Source organism: Malaclemys terrapin, chromosome 9, assembly GCF_027887155.1.
Source record: "Malaclemys terrapin pileata isolate rMalTer1 chromosome 9, rMalTer1.hap1, whole genome shotgun sequence".
NCBI lineage: Eukaryota > Metazoa > Chordata > Testudines > Emydidae > Malaclemys > Malaclemys terrapin.
Genome location: NC_071513.1, coordinates 81,376,774 through 81,396,487, shown reverse-complemented (window position 1 = coordinate 81,396,487; position 19,714 = coordinate 81,376,774).

Sequence of the window (19,714 nt, the reverse complement as noted above, 5' to 3'; positions counted from 1 at the left end):
AAGCATTTGTCAGCACCGGAGTATTAGTCCCACACTTGCTAAGAAGGCCTTTTATTTTTTTCTTTTAACATTGCTAATTGATTAATATAAATCCAGGATTCCTGAGCCCATGCAATATCCTGGGGGAAACCCTGTAAGGCGAGTGCTGGCTAACAATTAGGGGGGGTCTCTTTGCAAAAGTGTTTTTAAAAAATGCAACTAATGAACATTTAAAACCAGAGACTCCACTGCTGCAAAACCCCAGCAAGGAAGAGGTAAATAGGAGGAGAACATTTAGCCAGGTAAAAGTTGACCGCTAATCAATAACTTTCTCCACAAAGCAGGAAGTGTTGTCTAGTGATTATAATGGTCAAATGGGTCCTTGTCCTGTTGCTGCTGTGTGACTTCTCTCATTCCACCTCTGGTCTTTCATCCACCCATTGGTGAAATATATATATATAATGTCCACCTTGCAGCCACGCTAGGTGGCTGAAATTTGCCAAGGACCTTGAGCTATGTGAAGTACCGTAAAGTAGGGAGAACAGCAATCCATCCGGCTTTCACTGCAGCCAGCTGTGCAGCAAGCTCCAGCAGAGAGAGAGAGAGAGAAGTGGCCCTGTGAAGGCTGGGAATGTTTCACTGGAAGTTTGAGTTCATCAAACCCAACTTGAAACTGAAGGGGCTGCTTTATAGTCAGCCCCTTGCAAGCCAAATGGCTGTTCACCAGCAGCATGACTGATGAGAAAAGCACTGAGGGCTCACACAGCTCTAGCAGCAACAAGAAAATGAAGTTAGTAACATTAGCTTACGGGCATCAGGGTTGTGGCAAGCTGAGATTCCTGCCTACAACGCCAAATGATCTGGTTTCCCTGTTCCTTGTCCTGCCAACCCCAACCCTTGTACTATCTTGTGATAAATGTCTATTGTGGGCTCTGTGAGGCCAGGTGTGTTTTCTTACGCTGGTTTGTACAGCACTGAGCACAATGAGGCTCTGCTCCTTGACTGGGGCCCTCAGAAGTTACTGTGGTAGCAGCAGTAAAGTAATAATAAAAAGAAGATGTACAAATATAATCATAATAATCTAAACAGAAATTAGAGCATCAGTAGAGTCAATCAAACAATTATGAGCTAGAACCTTTTTCATCAAAAAGGCCCTTATTCAAAAATGAAAAATTTCACATAAAATAGTCTGTTCCTTTGAGCATTTTTAGTTCCCAAATTTTTTGACAAAAATTTTACATATAAAGTTTAGCCAGTAAATTTTTACCAATTTCAAAACAAAAACAGGATTAAATATTTGATTAAAAATCCACAGAAAATTGAAAAATCAGACAAATTATAATATGTATAATGTAATTAATGTGTATATATTAATTGTAATTATATTAAATTATTATAATACACAATAATTATTTTATTATAATAATATTTCAACATTTTGATGAACAATGTTTTGTTTTTCTCCAAACTCTCTAAACCAGTGAGTAAAAAGTTGTGTAAAGTATATTCGACTGCCCAGAAGAAGCACACAAGGTGAGAACATATAATATATTGTTTGAAATCTAATAACACACTGGTCATAAATGTCACTGTGAAATGTTTATAAAAACTCTGTAGGTAACATTATGGTTATTCTCTGATATAATGTCCTAGGGATTGTAAACAGACAAAGGTGACAAAACAGGTTTCTTCTATATAAAGGGGAAAGAAAATATAGCAGCAGATGCCCTGTCCAGGAAAGAGGGTTCTGACCTGCTGCCTCCAGGTCAGACAGTGGCTAATCTTCCTGCAGCTTTGTAAACAAGGAGGTGTGATCCTAAGAACATCCCAGTGCCAGAGGGCAAGGGGCTCACCGGTAATGAGTTCTAACTGGCCTGACCACTTCAGTGTGCCTCAGCTCACTGTAGTTATAATCTGTATCTAAAAGGTGTCATGTAAGATATCATTGGAAAATTAAGAACGCACTGATCATTAATATTTCTGCATGATGTATGCACAGGGTGTGTACAAAAAGTTCTGAATATGCCCTCGAATTATATTCTTAAAATGTGATGTGTCTTTGTGTCTTTAGAGGAACAAACAAACAAACCTGTTATTTCTCTGAACCGTCCAGGAGAGGGCTGGACATTTCAGGGCAGACAGTCTTGGAGAAATTTGGGACTTGGGAGTGTTTTGGGGTCACCTTGCTGGTTGTAACTAAGGCTGGTGGAAGCCAAAGTGGGGCTAGACAGGCTCTTGGGGTGAGGGTGTGACCTACATGCTTGTAGGCTGACTGTGAACATCTGAGGCAGGGAGTTATAGTAGCAAAGTATTTGAGGCATTCAGGGTTACTGGGCAGACAGTGGCACGACCCCTCACTGGTCTGGATTGCCCCTGTAGTCTGTGACACCTATATAATAGAAAGAGAGAGAGTGAGAGCACTAAAGAACATAGGAATATAGACATCAGCACCACACTGGATCATACCCAATGGTCCATCTAGTCCAGTATTCTGCCTCCAGCAGTGGCCAGAACCGGATGCTTCAGAGGAAGCAGTGATCAAGCAGTTTATAAGGTTAGTATAGCCTGACCAATGCTGTCTGTCTTGCTGCAGAGGTGTACTATGAGGTATAGCAGGAATCTCTGGTTTTAAATGTAATTCATTTTCTTTTTTAGGATAATCCCTGAGAGTCTGAAATAACTGGCACTGGCAAATCTAAGCATGGGTGAGTGATAGTATTAATGGGGATTGCATGGAGGAAGGAGCTTCACTTGAAAAAATAATAATAAGATGATTTCTTCCTGTGTGATTGAATTTCCCAGTTTCGCAGTTCAGCTTCTTGTGAGAGGCTAGACAGCCACCAGGTTGAAATGTCAGAGCAGGGCAGCTGAGGAATAGAGCACTGCCTGGAGAGCAAGCCTCAGACTAACAAATCTCAGATTAATGGTTTGTCCAATTTGGGTTTAAATTAATTATGTTTTAACTCATCCAAGTGCTTTGGGAATTAAGACAAAACATAGTTCAGAGGGCCTTGAGGGTTTTTTGGGGTGGTTTTGGTTTATTTGTAACAGTGTAGAAAGGGTTAAAATATATCTAATAAATGTAAACCAAAGAGAACAAGCTGTAATTTAATATATGTCAGACAGGCTATAAAGAAAAAAACCTGTTCCAAACCCACTACGTTTTAGTGTTCTAGCCACATGTCTGTCTAGCCTTTGTCAGGAAACTAAACCGCGTTAGGATTTTATTATTGATACTCTTTACAACCTGGATGGACTGACTTTATTGGGCTTTGAGGTTTTTATTGCTTATATTTATATTTCCATTGGGGCACTGAACTTCCTATTTGAAAAGTTATGAGAGAAGAATTTGAGTGCATTTCCTCTGTGAAAGAGCTCCTGTAATTATATCAGGGAGTGCTGAAAATTGGATATTGGATTGGCAGATAACCCAGGAAATGTGACACTGGTGGACGTGCATATACAGAGCTATATTGCTCCTGCTTTGAGCAGGGGGTTGGACTAGATGACCTCCTGAGGTCCATTCCAACCCTGATATTCTATGATTGATGCTTTAGTATATCCAGCCTTTTGGATGCTTCTAACAGACCCTTTGAAAAGGCTTTAGGATTTGACCCCCCCCCCTCCGTACCTCTTGTTATTCTAATTTTAGGAATCCATGTTAAACAGCTTTTTCTGTGTGGGGGGATTACCTTGATACAATAATGAACTGGCTAGTGTGTACATATGCCACTTCCCTCTAGTGGATGCAATTGGAACTGCTCAACAGTGGAAAATAGACCTTATTCTGATAATAAATTAAAATGCATTTCTTTCATTTCAGTTAGCAGGGCCCTGTGCTTTTAGAGCTGGAACAGCTGTAATAATTCAGATGTTTCTGTGAGGAGCTCAGTACAGGTACACAGATAAATAGGGTCTATTCTCCACTCAGTTGCCCTGTTTTAAATCAGGAGCCACTTAAGTTACGTCAATGGAGTTACACCAGTAAGTGAGAAGAGAATCAAGCCAATACAGTTCTAACTCTGTGGGTGCTGTGCAGGTCAAAGCAGGCATGGTGTGCTCTGAATGACAATGGTGAAGTCCCTAAGGGTATGAACACACTGCAATTAAAAATCCGCGGCTGGCCCACGCCAACAGGCTCGGGCTTGCGGGGCTCAGGCTAAGGGGCTGTTTCATTGTGGTCTAGATGTCTAAGCTCAGGCTACAGCCTGAGTTCTGGGACCCTCCCCCCTCACGGGGGGCTTCACCTGGAAAATGTTCAAGGCCAAACATCTGCACCACAAGGAAAGAGCACCTTAGGCCGAGCCCCATGAGCCTGAGTCAGCTGGCATGGGCCAGCCGTGGGTTCTTAACTGCCGTGCACACGTATCCCAAGTGGCCTTGGATTTGTTACAGTTTGTGACTAGGTATTTTGGGTGAAGGGCCCAATGTAGTGAAAATATCCTCAGATCTCTAATACGTGGGTGGAGTGCTTTGGCTATATTTCTCCCAAGCTCTCTTAAACAAACCACCATGAAACCACTGAAAACAATTTTCTCTTCTTGAACTAGACATTTTTTGCCCAGAATATGTCAAGCGACTGCAGTGAAGCTGGGAAGGGAGTTATGTTTTTATACAATGGCAGAATGGGTTGCATTGGCAACCAAGTGCAGCTATGGTGTAGTATTTATCTAATCTGGGGCCAGACTCTGGCTTGACCTTGAACGGGAGAGGAGAGAGCCAGAAACCTGGATAGATATGCACCCTGGCATACCCTGCATCCAGGCCAGTCACAGCTCAGGAGAGCGCAGGGCTTTCACCCTCCCTTTTCCCAGTGGGATGCACCCTAAAGGAGAAGGGCAGTGAAGGCAGGGCCATGGGTCGGGAGAAGAACTGCATTCCCTGGGGGGGGGGGGGTTGTAGAAGCAGGCATACTGTGCATTGGAGAGCTCAAAAAGGATTTTCTGGGGCAGAATATCTTCCTCAGGCTCCTCCATGGGGTGATGCACCTCCCTTTGGACTGTGGGCAGTTTGCACAACTTTGCCTGTACTTTTAGCTAAATCAGACAAAACCAAAACATCATCAAAGAATGAAAATGGATTTCTATTCCAAATGTAAAGCTATGAAGAACATAACCTGATTAAACAGATTTTTAATGGTGCTGGCTAATTATATTGTGTTCCTGTGATTTCTGTTACTTTATTTCTTTTTGAATTTATCAATGGAAACTCATTTACTATGGATAAGATATTAATCTTAATGCCAGACAAACTACCACTGCATTACTCATTGGCTTGTGTTGATTTTGGAATTAATTGCTGGGTCTTTAGGTGTACTGTGTCTAGTTATGCTAATAAACAACATTGAGTGATTTTCTTTGCTAGTAATTTGCTGCTCACTAAATAAACAATTCCGTATCCTGAAGAACCTAGGATCTGATTGATAATCTGTGTCAGGATGGCAATTACTCTAACCTTATTCTTACACAGGATGTCATATCATCCTTAATATGAACATTTTCCTGGTGCTGGAAGTGTGCATTGTCAATAATTATAGCATGTTGCTATTCTAATTAAATTCATTATGGTAAACATATGGTAATATCTTAAAGCTTTGAAGAAATCTTTAAATGTACTTTCACATGTTAATATCAGAGTGACGTTATACATGGTTTCTGCTTACTGTGTACTCTATAGTTACTTCAACCCATTTTCTACCTAGGACCTGTATACTCCACTTTCATGAAAAATTAAAAGCAATGGGAGGAGAAAGTGTATGTTGAAAATGCTTGGGGATTCTATGCATGGACAATATACCACATCAACCCTACTTTGAGGAAGAGTAGATGGTGGTCTAGAAGGGAAGAGGAAAACATAACTCATAGATGTTAGCTTAGTGCACTCCACGGTCTAGCCTACAAAGTGCCCTGATCCAGCAAAGTACTTAAGCATGTACTTCTACTGTAAGCATATGGTAATCCTACTGCCTTCAATCTCTGAGTAGATAGTATCTCCCAGAACCTCCACTCCCACAAAGTCTGCAGTAAGGCTGGCTCCATAATGCCACTATATAAATCCATGGCACACTCACAGCCTTAATATTGCATATTGTTCTGGTCATCCCATCTCAAAAAGATATATTAGAATTGGACATGGTTCAGAGAAGGGCAAGAAAAATGATTAGGGGTATGGAACAGCTTCCATATGAGGAGAGATTAAAAAGACTTGGGCTGTTCATCTTAGAAAAGAGACAACTAAGGGGAGGGGATATGATAGAGGACTATAAAATCATGAAAGGTGGGGAAAAAATTAATAGGGAAGTATTATTTACCCCTTCACATAACACACAAGAACCAGGGATCACCCAATTTAATTAATAGACTTAAAACAAACAATAGGAAGTACTTCTTCACACAACACATAGTCAACTTGTGGAACTTGTTAATGGGATGTTGTGTAGGCTAAAAGTATAACTGGGTTCAAAAAATAATGAGATATATTCATGGGGGATAGGTCCATCGATGGCTGTTAGGGACATAACCCCATGCTTTGGGTGTCCCTAAACCTCCAACTGCCAGAAGCTGGGACTGGTCAACAGGGAACGGATCACTCAGAATTGCCCCATTCTGTTCATTCCCTCTGAAGCATCTGGTACTGGCCACCTTCAGAGACAGTATATTGGGCTAGATGGACCATTGGTCTGACCACTATGGCCATTCTTATGTTCCTATAAATAATAGCAGTCATACCATCTTTGGCGTGAGATGAAAAACCAAGGTCCTGAGCACTTGTGGTCATAAAAATCCCATTGCAGTTTTGTAAAGACTTGGCATGATTGAAAGTAAAGGAATTATATTCAGCCCTAGAGAACCTACATTCCCTCCTAAAGTGACATTTGGATAGGGTAAATCTTCTTCACTTCCACTCCTACTACTGGATATTCTGGCCTCAGTTTAGCAGAGCACTAAGCCATGCACTAAACTGTAAGCAAAAAAATCAGTGGAAGGCCCCAAATGCAGTGGATTCTCTATGGTCCCAGTGGGCCATGGTGAGCAGGCCATGCAGGGAGCATGGGGACCTGGATCGGAGCTGTGGTGCCTCTTGTCCTGTATCCTGTTTCCAGCTGTGGTCAGATGCCTGAGAGAAAGATGCAAGAACACCACAGTAGGCAGATGTGGGATAAGCTGCCCTTATGAATGACTCATCCTAATTTGTAATAGTTAGAGAATGACTTACTCCATGCATCAAGAAGTTTCTATCCCTTCCAAAACGCTTTGTGTTCATTAGCTGGTATAACTCTGAATATTTGTGTTATCCATAAAAATGTCCAAACCCTCTTTGCCTATAAGTTCTTGGTCTTGATGACATGCTGTGGCAATGAGTTCCACACTATGAGACATATGCAGAGCATCCTAGCATCCTTTGCGTGCCACAGAGCAGTGTTGCACAGTGGTTCTGCAGCAGGAGGAAAGGGTCTTGAGCTGGCCGGGAAAGAGTCAGGGGCAAGGGGCCTGATCCAATTCCTGTTGAAGTCAATGGAAGTCTCTTTCCATTGATTTCAGTGGGTTGTGGATTGTGTCTGTGACCAGAGGGTCCACAGCTACATGGATCCACTTGTGAAAACTTTGAATGAAGAGCATCAGCTTTTACTACTGTCTTGTAGCAGTTATATTAATAGACGTGGAGAAGCTACACTGATACTATGGAGTCTGAGGAGTGGAGGATTCCTTTCCTTTTGGGTCCTGCCCAGGCTTTGTACAGAGTAGCAGTACCATCCAGCCATGTGTGTGTGTTCACTGAAAGCCGGGAAGTTAGTTGCTAATCTCAGAGTTACACATGCTTGGTGAATAAGGAGATGATTTCTGATATTTCCATGAGGCAAAACCTCTTAGCAAATCAGCAGTGAGTTATTAACCATGACATTTGAGAGAGGCAATGGATAGGGTAACAAAAGAACATTTACAGATATTGCTTGTACTCTGCACTAAACAGGAGAAATACTTCTAGTTTTAATACCAGACTATAGAAAATGCAAACCATGCCTTAATTTTCTCTACATTTTGGTTTTCTCCTTTGCAGCCATCTGAAATGAATGATATAGACGGATCCTGGGATCGATGGTATAAATAATCTAGAGGAACTATTGGCTATAATTCCCATTTCTGCTTATGTGGGGCATTCAGAAATGTTCATTCACAATAAATAGCAATTAATGGAGGTGAGAAAAAAGAACTGGACATCTGACAGGCTTGTCAATTACTACCCATCCTGTTGTGTGCAGGGTGAGCCTCAGTTGTGTGTCACATAAGCACTGCCAGCAGGAAATTCCTGGCTGCCAGAATCACTTTTGGGGCATATTAAGTCGAAGTGTTACATTCACATTTGAAGGTGTTTGGACACAATATAATCTGACACAAGGTCAGTCTATCAAGAGGGCTGAGAAGACGACAGTCCCCGAGTGCAGTTTGGCATGCTACTAGTTGAAAGCGTAGAGGATTTTCAGTGCACTATAGCAGTGTCCACATGGGACGTTACTGCATAGGAAGCTGATGTGCTGTAGATTCACGTTGGTTTAATGCCGTGCAGTAAGTTGCCATGTAGACAAGCCCTAGGACAGTAGTTCTCAAACTTTTGTACTGGTGACCCCTTTCACAAAGCAAACCTCTGAGTGCGACCCCCCCTTATACATTAAAAACACTTTTTAATATATTTAACACCATTATAAAAGCTGGAGGCAAAGCGGGGTTCAGGGTGGAGGCGGACAGCTCACAACCCCCATGTAATAACCTTGCGACCCCCTGAAGGGTCCCGAACCCCTGCCCTAGGACTTGCTCAAACAGGCTAAAGGGTGAGTCTAGAATCCAGGATACCTGACTCTAGAATACCAGTTGTCTTCTCAGCCCTCTTGATATAGTGACTTTGTGTCAGATTACAGTGTGTCCAAACACCTTCAAATGTGAATGTAACACTGATATGCCCCAAGAATGATTCTGCCAACCAGGAATCTCCTGCTAGCAATTGGCTGTCCCAGCTATTGGCTGTTTAGGCACAACTTCCTTCCCATTTCTCCACAGCTGCAGAGGGCCCAGCCCACCGTGGAATCAATGACTTTATGCTTCCTGGAGAGAGTGGCAGGATCTGGACTCTCCTGCAGAGTGTTCACCCCTCTTGCCTGTCCAAGATCAGGAGCTCCTTCTGCATCCCTGGCAGGTTAGGGCATTTGTGGGCAGGGAAACAAACATGGGTAGAGCAGCAGCACAACCTACTGCAGGCTAGAGTGCAGGCAATCCACTACTGCTCGACAGCCACGTAGGGAAGGATTCTACCTTTCTCTCTCACAAACGCACCCTGTCCAAACTCAGCGACTCTGGTTTGATGCAGGAGAGTAGAATTTGTCCCCTAAGCTCTCTTTGCCTCAGTTGAGTGTTCTGAAAAATGGGTATAATACTGAGGTTCAAGCAGATATTGTGACGCTTACTTAAATCATTAATATTGTTGAAGTGCTTTGAGATACTCAGGTGAAAGCTGTATGTAAGTTCAGATGTGTTATGAATGTTACTACATTATATGCTGACAGAAGGATAAGCTCCTTAAACTGAAGTATTTCGAGGCAGTGCAGTCACAGGTCATAAAACAGATCTGGGAGTGAGGAACTCCTGAGTTTTATACCTGAATCCAATTTACAGCTCTGTGCCTCAATTTCCCTAGCTGATGATAGTACTGAATTACCTGTTGTGAAGAATGATTAGTCAATGTTTGTACAATGCTCTAAAGACAAAGTGCTATTTGAATGGCAGTGCTAATTATTAAGAATGAAAGAGATAATTTCAAAAAAAGTTTTGTCCTATGCCAGAATATTCATAGATAATCATTTTAGCATCTCAGCAAGGTGAGGATGTGATTACTTTAGCACTGCTGTGAAATATTGATCATCCACCAGTTCTCATTTATGACATTTTAAAATAACAACGTAAGAACTGCCATACGGGGTGAGACCAAAGGTCCATCTAGCCCAGAATCCTGTCTTCCAATAGTGGCCAACATCAGGTGCCCCAGAGGGAATGAATAGAACAGGTAATCATCAAGTGATCCATCCCCTGTTGCCTATTCCCAGCTTCACCATAAAAATAAACAGGAAACCAACTCCACCATAAAAATACCTCAAAGGAACTAAAGGTAGGTCCATTAATAGGCACCTGACCAATAAAATCTTGGCCAGCTTGTTAGCTTTGATTTTGCAATATTTTCATGGTGAAATAGTTACTAAAGCCCTGATCCTGCAAACGGATCTACCTGAGTATCTATGTAGCTAGTGGGACTCTATGCAGGAAGAAGGGTTCACGTGAGAGGGTCACTTTGCAGAATCTAGGTCTAGTTCACCATGTAGGGATATGATGCTGCCCATGGCCTCCTATTTGACTGCAATTAGTGGCTATGCAGCCACTATAAGGCAGAACATTCCATTTCTGAGCCCCACCAGCACATACCTAGCACAGAGCATAAGTCCTTTTATGGAGCAGGGATGGGGAAATGTGCTTTGCTTGTTGCCCAGGATTTTACCTGTTCTGTTTCATGGAATGCAAAAAGAGAAATTTGATAGAAACATAAACTACTCCTGCCGGAAGGTTACAGTGTAACACTCATTTATTTCTTAGAATTTAGAACAATAACACACAAGCACTCCAAAAACTCAGAGAGAGACAAAGCAGGCTGCTCCCTAAAAATGAAAAGGCACAGCTCACCCCGCTTTACTGTAAGTTAGCAATGTGCAAAACTGGTTCAGATGGTACTCAGATCACATGGCTTCCCTCCAAGCCTCCTAGCCTGCAAGCAGAACAAGGACATTTTTTACACTTACAGTGATAGCTTGTCATTTTTAACACAGTGTCTGATATACCACATTGCCCAGAATGAATACTGGGGGGTTAATAATCATTTTGTATCAGGAAGGGTTATAGTGGACATTTTTTTACAACTTGTGTGCAAATTCCTTCAGTGCTGCCTAATTATTAACATGTAACTCAGCAGAAATGAGCATGGTAAATGGCCATTCTGATTTCTAAGCCAAGGTATGTGAATATAATGACTTTATTGACAACGAACTGATTAAAAATACTGGAGTTTAAATCAAATCCAGGAAGCAATAAATCACACATAAAAATATGTGAAAGGGAAATCTAAAATGTCATACAGTGTTATATTCTCTTTTCTCTGTTCTGGCAGTATCCAGAGACATTTTAAAGGTGGCAGTGTTTCAGATATTTGATTCTTCTTCCATTCTTTGAGGGACAACTATTTTGGTCCATATTTGATTATTAAGTATTGAGCATTAACTGTGTGAATAGAATCATAGATCCATAGGTTTAGAAGGGACCACAAGGGTCAGCTAGTCTAAACCCTTGCCAAGATGCAGGATTTGTTGTGTCTAACTATCCAAGACAGATGGCTATCTAGCTTCTTTTGAAAACCTCCAGCAAAGGAGATTCCACAACCTCCCGAGATGTCTGTTCCATTGTCCTACTGTTCTTACAGTTAGGTAGCTTGTCCTGAGATTGAATCTAAATCTGCTATGCTGTAGTTTGAACCCATTGCCTCTTGTCCTGTCCTCTGTGGCAAAAGAGAACAATTTTTCTCCACCTTTTATGGAAGCCTTTAAAGTATTTGAAGACCACTATCATATCCCCTCCTTAATATCTTCTTTTCCAAACTAAACATACCCAGTTCCTTCAGCCTTTGTTCATATGGCTTGCATTCCATCCCTTTGATCATCTTTGTTGCCCACCTCTGGATCCTTTCATTTCTCTACATCCTTTCTATACAGTGGTGACAAAAATTGGACACAGTACTCCAGCTGAGGCCTAACCAGTGCCAAGTAGAGTGGTACTATCACCTCCCAGGACTTTCATGCTATGCCTCTGTTGATGCAACCCAAAACTGCATTATTATTTTTTTTTTGCAACAGCATTGCATTGTTGACTCATGTTGAGGTTGTGATCAACCACAACTCCCGGATCCTTCTCAGCAGTGCTGCTGCCAAGCCAGTTATCCCCCATTCTATATTTGTGCATTTGGTTTTTCATCTCTAAGTGTAACACCTTACATTTCTCTTTGTTGAATTTCATTTTGTTTTCTATAACCCAGTTCTCCAATTTATCAATATCCCTTTGAATTTTAGTTCTCTCCTCCAAAGTGTTTGCACACACACCCAGCTTTGTGTCATCTGCCAATGTGATCAGTGTGCTCTCTATTCCTACATCCAGGTCATTAATAAAGATGTTAAATAAAACCAGACCCAAAACAGATCCCTGTGGAACCCCACTTGAGACTTCCAATCTGACATCATTCCATTAATATCTACTCTTTGTTTGCGGTGGTTTAACCAATTATATAGCCATTTAATGGTAGTTCTACCGAGCCCGCATTTCTCCAGCTTACTTGTGAGAATGTCATGTGGGCCTGTGTCATGTGGGCACTGCTGAAGTCCAGGTATATTATGTCCACTGCATTCTCCCTGTCCACCAAACCTGTTATTTTGTCAAAGAAGGAAATCAAGCTGGTTTGGCATGATTTGTTCTTAGTAAATCCATACTGGCTGCTAGTGATCACCCCTTCATCCTCCAGGTATTTTCAAATTGAATGTTTTATACGTTGCTTCAGTAGCTTCCCAGGTATCTCAGTCAAGCTGACTGGTCTATCGTTCCCTGGCTCCTCCTTTTCCCCCTTTTAAAAGATGGGCACTATATGCTGTAGAAAACACAGAACAACAACATTACCTAGTTCTTATATAGCTCTTTTCATCAGTAGATCTCTAAGTGCTTTACAAAAAAGGTAAGACTCGTTATTCCCATTTTACAGATGGGGAAACTGAAGCACAGAGAGGTCAAATGACTTGTCCCAAGTCACCTGGCTGCAGAACCAGGAACAGAACTCTGATCTTCTATGTCCCAGGAGCTATCCACTAGGCCACATTGCCTCCCCTTCAGACAAAGAAAATCCCTGCTTGAAGGAACTCACAAGCTATAATATACAACTTGATACAGTATTTTTGTGAAGGTGACCTTAACTTTTATTTTGGCAGTAAAAGCCTTTCTGGGTATCTCCGATACATTCAGAGTGTGAGATGAATATATGTAGGCTTAGCAGAATTCATTTTTAATTTTTGCATAATTTTGACGATAACTATTCATGTTTATTTTTAAGCATTTTTTAGATTTTCATATGTTTAAATTTGCATAGTTGCGTGACAGTATGGGAGGGTCAGAGAGTTATTTAAGGACTGCAGATGTTGAGATTCAAAAAGTTAAATTTTTATAAACTGTTAAAACATAAATTGTCAATATCACATGTCCAAATGTACAAAGTAAGTAGCCTTAAATCAACAAACCGCACCTTTTTTTAACTATTCATTCGCTAGTCCATTTGTAGCCAGCCTAATTCAAAAGTCTAAATCACTGGATTTCGTAAAGTCTCAAGCAGCATTTTTCTTTGCCTATCTGTAAATTTTGAATATTATCAATGGAAATATTTGTTATTGGTTTGTAGGTGTTTGGTGAAATTGATGTTTACCGACATTTAGAGATAAAAAATCTAATCCTTCCAAGCCTAAATACTTGGCACTAAATGTGGAAATGGAAGGATCCTTCCTTGATTTCCCTGCACTTTATGCTGTCTCTTTTCTTTTTAAAAGTAACCTTCTTAGAGCCCCAAGATTGTTCTGGGCAGCTGCAGAAGTCAGAAGAAAAAGTATGATATTTAATGCTGTTAAAGTAAATACATTTAAAAAAAGACTATTGACCCTTTATTAAAATAGATCTTTAAGGCCAAATTCACAGATGATGTGTAAGTGACTGATGGATAAGTAAAGGAGTCTAAGCTGGTGTTATTTAAACTCTGAAGTGAGCAAAATGGGATATAAGGAGGCTTAAGTTAAAGCATCAGGATGGTGACTTCAGCCATTTTGAACCCTCCTATCAATTGCTTTGCGTAATAGACTCCTTTATTCTGGCACTTCTGCATGCAAGTTAAACCAATGTAGACACACAGTTACCTATGTGTACATTACTCGTCTATGTTAGAGGCTTTTTGGTGACTTTCACTACAGTATCTAGGACAGGGGTGGGCAAACTTTTTGGCCTGAGGGCCACTTCGGGGTTCCGAAAGTGTATGGTGGGCTGGTGTAGTGTGGTAAATTGTTCCCCATAGGAATGTGCTACTTATAGTGTATTACTTAGGCCTGCCAGTCCTGGTGCTCCATAAGTAGCACCTTCCTACAGGGAGCAATTTAATACATTACACCCAGTGGCTCTCGCAGCCCCACTGTCCAGAGTGCTGGCGGCACAGCGAGCTGAGGCTGCGGGGGAGAGGCCGGGGGCTAGCCTTCCCGGCCGGGAGCTCAAGGGATGGGCAGAACGGTCCTGCGGGCTGGATGTGGCCCGTGGGAGGTAGTTTGTCCACCTCTGATCTAAAAGCTACACACGTCACTTCAGAATTTATCCCACACTGTCATATGTAGGGCTCTTAGTGGAACTGTCACAAATGACCTCAAAACAAGATTGTGCTTCCAGCATTAGGCTCAGAGAGGCCAGTAAAAAATACTGTAAAATATTTTTAAAACAGATCTCTAGTTCTCATTTTAATCATGGTGAAAAATGCTGCTTGACTTGTGAGCTACCAGCTGGCTGGCTTGTAGCTCTGCCTTGAATTGCATCTAAAGGAAGCAAGCTTACAGCAAACACTTACTAAAGAAAGGCCATTTATAGAGCCAGCACATGTACTGTGTATCTGTCTGCTCGGCAACATCAGTGTTTTATATTGTGCGAGACATGAGACATTATATTGTGTGAGATATTTTGGTACTGACCTTCAGTATGTACTAACTCAGTGTACTTTTGAGTAGATGATGTATTAACTATCATCTCAGTTGTCTCAGTGTATCTAGCATATGGACAAAGTAATAAACCTACGCTAACAGTATGTATCTTTAATTAGGTAAACAGGATAAATGGTGGTGTGATGTGGAAACAGCCTGATTAGGTTCAGCATCCCTCATAATATAGGACTTAATTTTGCAAGGTTCTTAAGCATGTGCATAATTTTAAGCATTTGAGTAGTCTCTCTGAAGTCAGTGGGATTACTTATATGTTTAAAATTACTCACATGCTTACGTACCTTGCTGAACTGCAGCCATAATGAGTAAGCAGTATTTCAGTTATAAGGGCCATAAGTACTAAGGGCCTTATCCTGCAGATTTTTACTGATTTGAGTAGTTCTTATTCACAGTAGTAGGTTTATTGGAGCCAATGAGATTAATGAGCCAATGTAAGAATTGCTCACATAAGTATAGGTTGCAAAATTAGGCCCCAAAAGAAGGGGACATTTTTTTTTTCTTTTTAAATTGCAAATTGCTAAGAATTGATTTTGTGACAAGCTGATCAATGCTACCTAATTCATCCAATTGGATCAGCTGAAAAATAAATATTCCATAGCAGATACTAACAATTGAACTTAGTCTCAATTACAAACATTCACAGAAAAAATCTCACAAGCCTATTGTAATGAGATGTAATGTTAGTTTCTATGATCCTGGTAACAGGATGGCCTGCCCCTTTAAGAGCCGGGAAGTCTGGGACTAGCTAGCCCTGTTCGGTCAGCCCAGCTGTGCCATTATTAGCTACCTCACAAACTAAGGGGCTGGACTAATTGGTTCAGGTAACACCCTGAAACACCTACCCTGTTTCCCCGAAAATAAGACATCCTCCGAAAATAAGGCCTACTTACAGTTTTGCCTCTCGTTGTAATATAAGGCATCCCCCCGATAATAAGACCTCCCCGATAATAAGGCATCCACCGATAATAAGGCATTTTTCATTTCTGAAAAATAAGACATCCCCTGAAAATAAGACCTAGCGCATCTTTGGGAGCAAAAATTAATATAAGACACTGTCTTATTTTCGGGGAAACAGGGTAGGTCTGATGAAAGGGCAGTTTGAGGAAGACTCACATGCAGCAAGTTAGATTCTTATTGAAGGCCCTGAGAAGGTATCTGAGATTGTGAGGGGATTATCAGGAAGGAGGCTGGGAAATGGGGCTCTATCTCAGAGCCAGAGAGATTTAGAGGTAACCTAGAAGGAGCTGGAAGTAGAGGCTAGAGGGTGGGCTGAAGAGGAGCCCAAGCAAGTAGAAAAACCTTTTGTTTGTATGACTTTCTGGTGGATTTTTGTTATCCCAGGAAGAGTCTGGATTAGACATGGTTTAGCTGAAGGGCTAGTTACAGATGGAAAGAGGCCATTGCAGGGCCACAGAGGTGACCTGATGGCAGGTGGTGCTGACCCAGTGAGTGGAACTGTTTATAATTCTCTACATCAAGGGTTGTCAACCTTTTTTCTTTTTGAGGCCCCTCTTCCCCAACATGCTATAAACATTCCACAGCCCACCAGTGTCACAACTACTGTTTTTCTGCATATTCAGTAAAAAGCCAGGGCTGGTGTTACGGGGCAGCAAGCAAGGCAATTGCTTGGGGCCCCACTATGCTAAGTTGCCCGGGCTTTGGCTTCAGTCCTGGGCTTTTTTTCTAAGTCTAATGCCAGACCTGCTCTCTGGTTTATTTTGGCCGACCCCCTGAAACTTGCTTGTGGCTCCCCAGGGCGGCCCAGACCCCTGGTTGAGAGCTGCTGCTCTATATCATATAAAATGTCCAGAATGTCAATGCAGCTCTAAGCAGCCTGATGCTGCATAGTTGGTGTTGAGTATCTCTTGGGAGGCAGGTTCTCTGCACCTTATGATATTGGACGCCGGGGACAAGATTTTTCAAAAGAGCTGTCGCTGGGACTATTTTATATATAATGTTAAGCAGATGCTGAAGCCTTTGCAGGTTAGCGGCCCTCTTGGGTATAGGTTGCTGGCCTGGGTTATCTGCTTGGCTTAAGATCAAAAAAGGCCAAATACCTGACTTATTTGTCAGCCTTTAATAATTCTTCTATTCAAAATGTGTCAAACCAACCCAACATGCTATAACAGAGGGTACACAACAACTTAAGGAAAGTTGAATGACCCAAATTCATTCAGGAGTCAGCACACAAGTCTTACACACGACATGATATTGTTCTTCACTCATTTCACAGAAAACTTTGAAAACAAAAACCAGGAAAGGTGTTTTTTTGTTTTTGTTGTAAGCAGAAGTCAGTTTCATTTAACGAAATCACATTTTCCTTTGCAAAGCCAAGTAAATCAAAATCCTAAAGACATCTCTATAGTGAGGGTCCTGCAGGTGAAGCGAATGCCATAGTAAAAGTGACTATTGTTCAAACTAAGAAATGTAACAAGACAAGCTTAAGGGGTTAGGAAGCTTTTCATCAATCTACCTCTCTCTGTACCACACTTAGCAGAGTGGGATATTGAGTGGACCTGAGTGAGAGAGGGTTTTCCCATCCTGTGAAACTTTTGAGAATTCAAACAATTTTCTTGTCCCCACTAGGATGAAAAGTCAGAATCTTGAAAATTTTCATGACCTGAAAAAATCCAGAATTGATTCAGGTAAGTGGAAATGGTTCATTTTTATTTTGATCATTTTATTTATTTATTTTTATTCATTACTATAAGTAGCTTAAATTTAGAAATGAAAAGCTGTTTTGCACCAGAACAGATTTTTTTGCTTTGGAAAATGTCACAATTAAATGTTTTTGACAACTTCAAAACTCTTCTAAATTTCAAGTCAAGAAACAGACTCTTTCCCATGAAAAGTTTTGTTTTGACCAAATTGCCAATTTCTGATAGAAAAAAATATTTTACTTTGACATTTAATCGAAATATTCCCAACCAGCTGTAATCTTCTTCAGGAGAGATCCTCCCCCCGAGTCATTCTGTATTTTAATCTCTTGTTTTTTACAATCTGCTGCATTTCAAAGGCAAAAATCCCTTGTTTCAGAATTATCTTGATAAACTACAGCTATAAATTAATCCCTGGAAGGGATGTATGGCAGCATCCAATTTGGGATGACCTTCAATAGAAGCAGGGAACTCTTCCCCTTGTTCTCATTTTAACAATAAAAAATGAATCAACACTACTAAGTGGACATCTCTGGTGAAATACAGAAAAACTGTAAAAAGCGACAGAGTCCTGTGGCACCTTATAGACTAACAGACGTATTGGAGTATAAGCCTTCGTGGGTGAATACCCACTTCGTCAGATGCATGAGTATTCACTCACGAAAGCTTATGCTCCAATACGTCTGTTAGTCTATAAGGTGCCACAGGACTCTTCGTCGCTTTTTACAGATCCAGACTAACACGGCTACCCCTCCTGATACTTGACACGATGCAAGAAAAACTGTACAACTTGCTCACAGACAATTTGTGAACAGGAGAGAGAAGGCAAAATGATTCATCTTAAGTTATCTGGCCAACTTTACTTACTGTTAGCAGAAAAAGTGATTGTGTGTTTGTTTGTTTTTATTCACTTTTTCTGCTCAGAAGTTTAAAAATTAAGAGGCTCTTTTACCATTTCCGAAACATCTGAACATGTTTGGAAAAAATGTGGTTTTGCTGTCAATATTTTTGGGGGAAATGAGGAGAAATAGATTCTTGGGAAAAGGTGGGAGCTTTGAATAATAGGAAGCATGGCTGCTCAGCAGTTCCCCCATGCAATGTGCAGTTCTTAGACAGCTGCCGTCAAGGGAGCAGTTTGAATTTCTCACTGATGTCAATTCTTTACGCATGTACATCATGCTGATGCATATGCTTTGTATTAAATAGGCTAGATGGATCACTGCTCTCCTCGTGGGGGAAGCATTTTCTTTAAGACCTGAATTGGAAGATGAGTGTTTATTCATTTTCACAGTACATGTATATTTACTAATTCTTTTACTGAAACTTGTTCTGTGACTTCCAGTGCATATCCCTTAGGGAAAACATCTGCAGTTTTCTCTCATTTGAAAAAATACTAATTCACTCTTTCAGGTTTTTGCCACAGCCAATATTTATTATTTGTACAGCCATAACATCGGGGAACTCTAGTCATGGAGCAGGACCTCATCATACTAGGCCCTGTCCAAATACAGAACAAAAAAGACTGTCCCTGCTCCAGGGAGCTAGCTTCTCCTTCACTATCGCATCAAATATAAGCTGCTTATATTGGCTTTCAAGGCCCTCACAGACAGTCTCCACCCTCCCTGTCCTCTCAGTGGCTATCAAGCTGTCCCTGCTCACCTCTCATTGACTCATGATGCCAGTCTTCACTCACCACTTGTTTGTTTGAAAATTAACACTTTTGTGCTTCTTCCCATGCTGCCCTTCATGCTTGGGAGATGTTTCCTGTAAGTATCCACAAAGCCACCGCATTACCCACCTTCAAATCCCTCCTTTGCCACGATGCCTACAGAAAACTTGACAATGGTTAGACAGCTAGTGGGGAGAGACCACTGCCTCTCATGCCGCCCAATATTGTCTCATTGTTGACTTGTACTCCCCCATCTGTTTGTATCATTCTGCTGTGTCTTGTCTCATACTTAGACTGGAAGCTCCTTGGGGCAGGGACTGTTTTTTGTCCTATGCTTGTACTGTGTCCAGCACAATGGAGCTCTGGTGTATGAGTAGGGCTCCTCGATATTGTGGAAGTGGAGAAAGGGGTAAAGGGAATTTGAACATAAAGATTTTAGTCTCTAGGAATAGAGCAAGAGTCAGGCTCACACTGACTCTAATAACGCGAGTCTTGATCCTTTATGTTCAAATTCCCTTTATCCCTTTCTCCACTTCCACAATA